The sequence below is a fragment of the Triticum urartu genome, chromosome 6A (genome assembly GCF_056163025.1).
Source record: "Triticum urartu cultivar PI428250 chromosome 6A, HENAU_Tu73, whole genome shotgun sequence".
In the NCBI taxonomy this organism is placed as follows: domain Eukaryota; kingdom Viridiplantae; phylum Streptophyta; class Magnoliopsida; order Poales; family Poaceae; genus Triticum; species Triticum urartu.
In genome coordinates, this window is record NC_141878.1 from 78667378 (window position 1) to 78677396 (window position 10019).

Genomic DNA, 10019 nt, shown 5'->3' on the forward strand with positions numbered 1-10019 from the left:
CCTAGCTGGCTAGCTAGCCAGGAAGCTTCACGTATCACAGTCAGTTGATTTGGATTCCATCGCACGTGGAGGAGACAAAACACGAGAAGAAGCAGGGAATCTCAGAAGCAGGGATCGGTGGTTGGATCCTATAAAAGAGTTAAAAGCACTCGGGTAATAGAACTTGTCTGAGATGTGATGATTTGATCCTATAACTTGCAAAATGACCCTATTCAGTCTCAGAACTTGCACCCAAGGTATAACTTTGGTCCTGGATCAATCACAGAGCGACAATTGGACTCGTCGGGCCCGAGCCAGTCGGCGCACTCGTTTTTGCAAATACTCTTTGTGTTTATTGTATGTATGTTGGATTATATTCCGTAGGTCTCATATTAGTTGTATCTAATATTGAAATACATCTAGATACATTAATTTCAGCGACAACTAATATAGGACGAATGGATGATCTGCAAATGCATGCGTCGCTAGTGGATTTATAGTGTTCATATTCTTGAACTAATCTGCAGTAGATTATTACAAAAAACGTATAATTAAACAACCAGGACACGATCATATCTAAGGGTATTATCAACTTTTCAACAAACATATGGCATGAGCCAGAAAGACCTAAATTACGTTCTCAAGATGTGTTTTTTCACACTTGTTTCTATGTATAGCTAAATTTAAGCCATTTCGACAGAAAACTCAGCCAAACTTTTACATTTAAACCCCGCAATTCAAAATAACGGCCCCTTCAAAATGTGATCTAAAAATGCACTTGTGTCCCTAAAAAAAACATGTCAGAGCATCTACAACCGGGTGCCCCAAACTCACCTCAAACGCCCGGGCGGGTCGCCCGGTCACGAATTTCATGAATTTTCGACGCAGATTGGCACCTCAAATGGGCTTCAAACGCCTGGGATGACCGGCACCCCTCATATCCAGCCCAAACATGGGGCATATATGGGGGCGCCTGGGTGCGTCCACCACGTCGAACCTGGACCGCTCGACCCCACATATATTCCTCCTCATCTGCTCACTGGACCAAACCCTAGCCAATTTCATCAACTCCCCTTCGCCACCCAAACTCTCGTCCGGCGATCAACGACCTTCTCCGCCATGGCGGGCAGCGGATCCGAGTCCTTCACCTCCAGATCCGTCGGCCACAAGCTCATCCCACGCGGCGCTGAGGAGGAGATGGTCGTCTGGCTTGCGCTCCGCCACTCCCGGGAGGAGGCCCGTGCAAAGCAGCGTGCGGACTCCTTCCGTCTGGAATCTATTGCGTCAGCCCAATTGGTGCATGGATCCGGCGCTAGGTGTGTCGTTGCTGCCTCACTGGAGGCGGTGTGGTCCGACTGATGTCCGAACGGGGTGGCGGACGCGCAACTCCTTCGTTGACGCGCGGAGCAGGAGGACGCTCCATGCGCGTGCAAACGCTCTAGCGCTAGGTGTGTCGTCCGACGCAAACATGGCGTGGCGTGCCCGCCGTGCAAGGCAGCGGGCTCGAGGGGCGGCGGCAGCCCTCGCGGCGGTGGACGTCAGCGAGGCGGAGTCGCATTCTCCGGCACCCGTTATGCACCCGTGCGGGCCCGGGAGGCGGCGGTGGATGTCGACAAGGCGGAGTAGCATTCTCCGACGCCCTGTATGCACCACTGCGGGCGCCACACACGCATCATGCTGGATGTTGCCGGCTCGTCCTAGGCACCGTCTGGGTTATGGACTCCAATGAGGAAGAGTTGGGCATGGAAGGCGGCGGCGCCTTGAGTCCCGTGAGCCGGCTTGTGTCCCATGCCCTACTCTACCTTGCCAACGATTGGGCCAACACTCGGGGAGCGCAGTCGGTGGCCGGACATGAGCATGGCGGAGTCGGACAAGCTCCACGTAGATTAGATTTCACGTTGCATCTAATAATATGAATTTAAGATTTCTAATTTAAGGTGTTCGGATGTGAAATCTATTATTTAAGACTTGACCGGTTAGTGTCCATGGACGCGCGTCCGTGGACGGTTGAGGGGTCGATTTTGACTAATCCTGGCTGTAGATGCTCTCACTTGTTCTTTCCAGAATGCTACCGCGCGCTTGTCGGTTGCCCACGTTGCGTCCTCAAACCCCGTCATTTGAACTTGTCTCATAGTCGCAGCTTAGCACTTTGGAGCACCTCGGCGGACGGGACGGAGAGGGACCCGTCTGCGGGACGACGACGGACACCGACGGCGACGCTACAGCACCCACCTGTACTTCCTTCCTTCTCTTTTTTTTTTCTGTACCAGCTGTGTATGTATCAATGTATGTACATATACATGCATGTATTGCCGCCTCGTATGTGGTCGAAGCCGCCTCAAACATTTCGTTACGCACGTAGTATGGACACGATCGAGACGGCCAGATGGGACAGCGTGCATATATCCAACGCAAGTTGCCGTTGGCACGAGGCGTTGAATCGATCTTGCCGTAGAAAAACAGAGGAAACAGGGGACAAAAAAAATCAGACGAAAAAAACGGATGAAAATAGTGAGACGAAAAAAAACCATGGACGCAGTCTTACGAACTCAAACGTTAAAAGTAGAGATTTAGAATTTAAAGTACCTTCATGCCCTTTCACATGTTCCTCAGAGGATCATTCATCTTCGGATCAGCCCGTGTATCTCCCAAAAAGTCTTCGTACGTACAGCTTGCAAATTAGACCAGGTGTCCATGTTCATCCGACAAACATATATTGTTTTCCAATGCGTGGACGATCTAACTGAATCTAATCATTGTTCATTGGAATGTAGGCGCGTCATCTTCGGATGCCAAGCTTTGCTACTGAGCCTCCGGAACGCGAGATCGATATGGACTAAGGTAAGGCTAGGGTCACGATGTGATTTGATATGTGGACATATATAGACGAGTCGCTCTCGAAGAAAAATGGCTGATTGAGCTCGAGCTTGGGCCTTCTTGAAGCACGAGGGCACGGTACTTCTTCCGGGCACAGGACAGCTGATGGCGATGAGACCACGGTTACGTCCCTCGATTATTAGGTGAGGGGTTGATCATCGGCTAGCTCACTAGGTAGAACTACCCTGACACGGTCATCGCTCGTCCATCAATAATCCATGCATCATCCTTTGCTTGACGCGACACACCACGACACCCGGACATACATGAAAGGAAACGGCTCCGGTACGATCATGTTCCTCTTTTAGTGGCAAACCGACCTATTCTCGAGTCGAGCTAGAAAGAGGCCTTGGCAGCCAGAACAGGTATGGTAGCTGCCATGTCCCCATCGGTTCACTGATCGATGCTACTTGTGCCGTCATGTCGTGCCCCAGTTGGCTCATGGTTAACCTAGCTGGCTAGCTAGCCAGGGAGCTTCACGTAGTATCACAGTCGATCGACATGGACTCCGTCTCACGCGGAGCAGACAAAACATGGAAACTCAGAAGCAGGGACCGGTAGTTGGATCCTATAAAACGTACTGCTCACACTAGCCATCGTATACTAGTAATTTTTGCTCATATGCAACGTTGAAAAAGCCGATGGTGAATAGTCTCCGATGGGAACGTCATTTTTGCGCGTTTAATGTGCTGAAAACATCATCTTCTGCCGATGAAAACGATTCCCTGCCGAGAAGGAATACCGACATCATCGTGGCACAGATGTACTCCCTCCGTTTAAGCCATTTCCAAAGAAAACTTGGCCAAGTTATTATATTTAAATCCTGTAATCCAAAAAGATGGCCCCTCAAAAATGTGATATAAGAATGTCACTTGTGTCCCCTCAAAACACTTGTTCTTTCCAGAATGTTCCCCGTGCTTGTCGGTTGCCCACGTTGCATCGTAAAACCCCCATCACTTGAACTTGTCTCGTAGTCGTAGCTTAGGCCAACTCCACCATGCGATCCCAAACGGACGTTCGTTTTGTCCAGATTCTGTCCGTTTGGATAGGGCGATGGGGTCGTGTCTAGGCCTGTCCTGAAATTTTTCTTTTCAAGTCCTTCACTTCTTTTCATCATTCATTTTCGATACATGAACAATACATCATCACATTTTGACTAGTAAAGTAAGACCAAAGAAAATAAGAATAACAAGAATACATTTTAGAAGATACCCAACTTCTATAACTGCTCCCTTGAGTTGGGTTAGGGCCTTCTCGATGCACTCATTGTTTATCTGTGGAGGAGGCTCGATCTGGCATCCTCTTTTCTTCTTCAAGCCAGATGTAGATGTTGCTTCCTCACACCTAGTCTCGTGTTGTGACACCCCCGATTCAATCGTACACTAATCATACACGCAAACTTGTACGATCAAGATCAGGAACTCACAGGAAGATATCACAACACAACTCTACAAATAAAATAAGTCATACAAGCATCATATTACAAGCCAGGGGGCTCGAGGGCTCGAATACAAGAGCTCGATCATAGACAAGTCAGCGGAAGCAACATTATCTGAGTATAGACATGAGTTAAACAAGTTTTCCTTAAGAAGGCTAGCACAGACTGAGATACAGATCGAAAGAGGCGCAAGCCTCCTGCCTGGGATCCTCCTAAACTACTCCTGGTCGTCGTCAATGGGCTGCACATAGTAGTAGGCACCTCCTGAGTAGTAGTTGTCGTCATCGACAGTGGCGTCTGGCTCCTGGACTCCATCGTCTGGTCGCAGCAATCGGGTATAGAAAGGGGAAAAGAGGGAGCAAAGCAACCGTGAGTACTCATCCAAAGTATTCGCAAGCAAGGAGCTACACTACATATGCATTTGTATCAAATGGAAAGAGGGTATCATATGTGGACTGAACTGCATAATGCCAAAATAAGAGGGGGATAGCTAGTCCTTATCGAAGACTACGCTTCTGGTAACCTCCATCTTGCAGTAGAAGAAGAGATTAGATGGTAAGTTCACCAAGTAGCATCGCATAGCATAATCCTAACCGATGATCCTCCCCTCATCGCCCTGTGAGAGAGCGATCACCGGTTGTATCTGGCACTTGGAAGGGTGTGTTTTATTAAGTATCCGATTCTAGTTGTCATAAGGTCAAGGTACAACTCCGGGTCGTCCTTTTACCGAGGGACACGGCTATTCGAATAGATTAACTTCCCTGCAGGGGTGCACCACATAACCCAACACGCTCGATCCCATTTGGCCGGACACACTTTCCTGGGTCATGCCCGGCCTCGGAAGATCAACACGTCGCAGCCCTACCTAGGCACAACAGAGAGGTCAGCACGCCGGTCTAAATCCTATGGCGCAGGGGTCTGGGCCCATCGCCCATTGCACACCTGCACGTTGCGTACGCCGCCGGTGAGCAGGCCTAGCAACCTCCATTACAAAGGAAGTTGCGTTACGTGGTCCAACCCGGCGCGCGCCGCTCAGTCGCTGACGTCACGAAGGCTTCGGCTAATACCACGACGTCGAGTGCCCATAACTGTCCCCGTGTAGATGGTTAGTGCGTATAGGCCAGTAGCCAGACTCAGATCAAATACCAATATCTCGTTAAGCGTGTTATTTTGAAATAACCACGGACGCCGACTAGAGCCAGGCTCACCTCTCTCCTAGGTGGTCTCAACATGCCCTATCGCTCCGACTCAAAGTAACAGTCGGGGGCCGTCGGGAACTCAGGCCCACCACTACCTGGATGGAGCCACCTGCCCCTTCAGCCTCCATCTCCAAACAGTTTCCCCGGTAATGTAACAGTGTAAAGAATATAGTATATACCCGTGACCACATCCTGAAGTGGTCACGGCCCAGTAGTATAGCATGCCAGACGGACAAGAGTGTAGGGCCACTGATGATAATCTAGCATCCTATACTAAGCATTTAGGATTGCAAGTAAGGTATCAACAGTTGTAGCAACAATGACAGGCTATGCATCAGAATAGGATTAACGGAAAGCAGTAACATGCTACACTACTCTAATGCAAGCAGTATAGAGGAGAGTAGGCGATATCTGATGATCAAGGGGAGGGGGGCTTGCCTGATTGCTCTGGCAAGAGAGAGGGGTCATCAACACTGAAGTCGTACTGGGTAGCTGCGGCGTCGGTCTCGGTGTCTAGCGAGAGAAGAGGGGGAGGAAACAATAAATATTAAGCAAACAGATGCATAGCGATGCCTGACAATGATAAGTAGAGGTGCTAGGGGTGCTCTAACGCGATAAGAGGTGGTACCGGTGAAGGGGGGAAACATCCGGGAAAATATCCCCGGTGTTTCGCGTTTTCGGACAGATGAACTGGAGGGGGAAAGTTGCTTGTTCGATATGCTAGGGATGCGTAGAGGACGAATGGGCTGCGTATCCGGGTTCGTCTCGTCGTTCTAAGCAACTTTCATGTAGAAAGTATTTTCCTCTCACCTACGGTTTAATTTATATTAATTTTCAAAGTTTTAAATCATTTTCTAATTTATTAATTATTAATTAAATTAACATTATATAGAATAGTACTTGCTGACATCAGCATGACATCAGCAGTCAACGTTGACCGTTGACCTGGTCAACCCGACAGGTGGGTCCCACCTGTTAGGGACTGTTTAGCTAATTAACAATAGTTAGTTAGGTTAATTAATCATTAGGTTAATTAATCATTAGGTTAATTAACCTTAATTAGTTAATTTAAATAGTATTAATTAAGTAAATTATTTAGTTAATTAATTAATTAATATATTTTTTAATTCTTCTTCTTATTATTTTTTTGTTCTGGGCGTGGGCCCCGTTCGTAAGTGGCCCAGGGGGAGTTTGCGGGCGCCGGGCGAAACAGGCACCGGGTGCCGCGGGTGTGGCCCGAGCGGGCGCACGCCCAGGGGTGGGCGTACCCAGCCAGGCGCCGGAGAAGGGCAGGTCGGTGGCCGCGGCACCGGCCAGGTGGCCGGAGCAGCGTCTGGAGGCAGGCGAGGCCAGGTGAAGGCGGACGCGGGCGGCGAGGCGCGTGTGAGGGGCGAGCAGCGGCGGCGCGTAGCAGTAGGGAGAAGATGCGAGCGTGGTGAGGCTCGAGCGGAGCAGTGGAGGCGAGCGGCGGCGTGGGTCGAGCGGGACGGGGCGAGGTGCGCTGCAGGGCACGGGCGGCGGGCCACGGAGGGAGCGGCGCGACGCGTGTGGCAGCGGGGCTGGATGCAGCAGCGGCGGCACAACATCGACGACCATCCAGCGGCGGAGCACGGCACCTATGGCGGGCGCACGCGTAGGGGGCACCCCGGGCGCGGGTAGGGGCGGCCAGGGGAACTTGCAGCGGCTGCCTCGGGCGCGCGCATGCGTTGGGCTATGCCGAGGGAGGCGAGCGCGCAGTGGGGGAGCGAAGCTCCAAGCGCAGGCTCGGATGGATTCGGGCGACGGCGGGCAAGTGCGCGCAGCATGGCAGGGAAGGGACAGCCATGGCGCGTGAGCGGGAGAGGAGGGGAGGCGAACAGGGCGCTCACGGTGGCCGTAGGGAAAAAGGCAGTGGGGGTTGAGGAGGTCGACGGGGACGACCGGGCGACGGGGAGGGAGCAGGCCGTTGAGGTGGTCCGGTGAGGGAGCTCCGGGCGCCGGCGTGGTCGTCGTGCGGCGAGGGCGGCGTCGGGCTCGAGCGCGGTCGTGGGTTCGTTCCCCCTCCCGATCCAGATCTGGATCGAGACGAGGAGGAGAGGGAGAGACCGAACGTGGGGGGAGAGTGGGGTGGTGGCTGCGTTAGGGATTCGGTAGTGGGGTTATGGGGGTACGGGGTGGGCCGGCCTGGTTGGACCAGAGGCCGGTTGGGCCGTGTGGTCTAGTGGGGGGGGCTCCTTTCTCCTTTTCTTTCTTTTGTTTTCTAGTTGTTCTTTTATTTTTATTTATTCTTTCCTGTTTTATTTTAGTTTCTGTAAAATATATACTTAGCGTCTAATTTAGTATTTCAGTTTAGTCCACTGTCACAAAATGTCTAGTCCCCAAATAATTTAGCTTGATAATTTATTAATTAGTAAAGGCATTTAATTATTTGTCTTTGTTACTGTTTTATTTATTTCAGTGCAACTAAATACTTTATAAAAAATGTGAATTCTCCACCATAATTATTTATGCAATATTTGGCACATATAGAACATTTTAGTTTTAATGTTTGAAAACTTCTATTGTTTGCCTTGATTTTGAATTCTGAATTCAAACGGGATTGAATCATCGCGAGGTTTACAATAGTAAGGGTGGTGACGTGGCATCATTAGCAGAGGTTACTGTAGCTTGATTATCCGGGCGTCACAATTCTCCTCCACTACAAGAAATCTCGTCCCGAGATTTAAGAGGGGAGTAAGGGGGAAGAAAAGGTTACGAAATTCTAAAGATTCTTCTCGGTCTTGGTTGCTCTTCTCGAAGTGGTCGATCCATAGCGTTGATGTCTTCATTCCTATGTATCAATGCATCATGATGAGGTTGCCGTCCTTTTCTTCGGAAACTCCAACGTACTTACGAATAGGTAAGGGGCAGCTCGGCTACGACAGCATGTTTACGAGGGAAACAATCTGGGGTTAACCCATGAATGAGGATAAGGTTATCTCTCGAGTTGAACATATAAAATACATCGAGAGTACGATACGAAGGTACAATGAGAGGGTCCAAGCGGATAGGTAGCTGCTCAAAGTCTGAACCAAAGCGAGAAAGGGGTTCAGAGCAACGAGGATAAGTATTGCGTGTGTTACCAAATTAGATCACTAGGAAGGTGGTCTGTGAATTATTTACGAGGCCACGCACGAGGCACAACCTTGCGAACAGGGGGGTGTACAGGAGAGTCAGGTTTCGATCCTGTGGAACTGTGGGTTATGGGCCCAGCATGTGGGTTAATAGTAGGAAGAGGGGTGACGTCTTGCACGATCATGCAAGCAAGGCATGTCAGTGAATAACCAGTCAGTTATGTTGGCAGCATCGTTGGTACCAAGGGCGAGGGGCGAAGAGAACCATTTTCCTGCTCGTTGAACGAGGCGGACCTATAGGCAAAGGTCTCGTCCATCGGTGGCAACCGAAATGTTATCAACAATAGTAACAGGGTCTTGCTGACATAATTGTACAACGAGGTGTTTACATAAGCAGGAGAATATTACTGCTTAGATCATATAGATCACAAGAAAGGTTAAACCAAACAATGGAGAGAAAAATATGATTATCAGATTAAACAGAACAATGGAAAGGAAAATGTGTCTAAACACATATTTCAAGGGTATATCCTTCCCAAGGACAAACAGAGCACGATATCCATGACAAGATATTATGTAGAAAACTCTTTAGGTAAGGGGAGAGAAATTTCAGGACATTACCCATATAGCGGTGTTTGGATAATTGAGCAGGAAACATTCAACATTAGGCTTTAAATGTGCTTGTTGAAAATTGGAGTAACATATATATGCTTCGAGATAGCATTGACATGGTCTTCGGGCAAAGGCCAGACTTTGGAAACACAAAGGATCCCTCAGGAATAACTTGTAGAATAAGTCTTACAATTTCCTCATGGAAGAATGGATAACCTTGCTGAAAAGGAATCTATAACCATAGGGCCTTCGGCCGGGTGTGCTAAGCACGACAACTTGGATATAAAAGATGGTAATACTCCAAGGTAAAGAAGAACAAATGTTGGATAGCAAGGAACTCAAGTTATAACACAGAACACGAACAAGTTTGTGTTGGAGGGAAGGTAATAAAGTTGTCGATGATAACACAGTTCATCGAGGGACAAGGATGGTATTTCTCATCATGACTTCGATTGATATCCTAGAAGAGCTCATAAGATTGATGATGATCACGACACAATTGTTGAGAGATTTCATGAAGATGTAATCAATCGGTGATGACATCTAGTCAAACGAATGATAAACGGAAGGTTATTGGAACCATGGTTACGACACAAACTCGAAATCAAGCTTGCGGTTCAAGGCGAAATGATATGATGAGGAAAATCGACATAAGCTTAGCTCATCATCGAGAATTGTGCTCCGTGAAGAAAGACCAGGTAGCATAGTTAAAATTTAGCACAATGATGATATAGCCGATCAGGCTAGGAGTGACTTAAATGATTATTAACTCGTAAGCAACAACAATTACTTAAGAGTTATTGAATCAGAGTGCGGAATCGA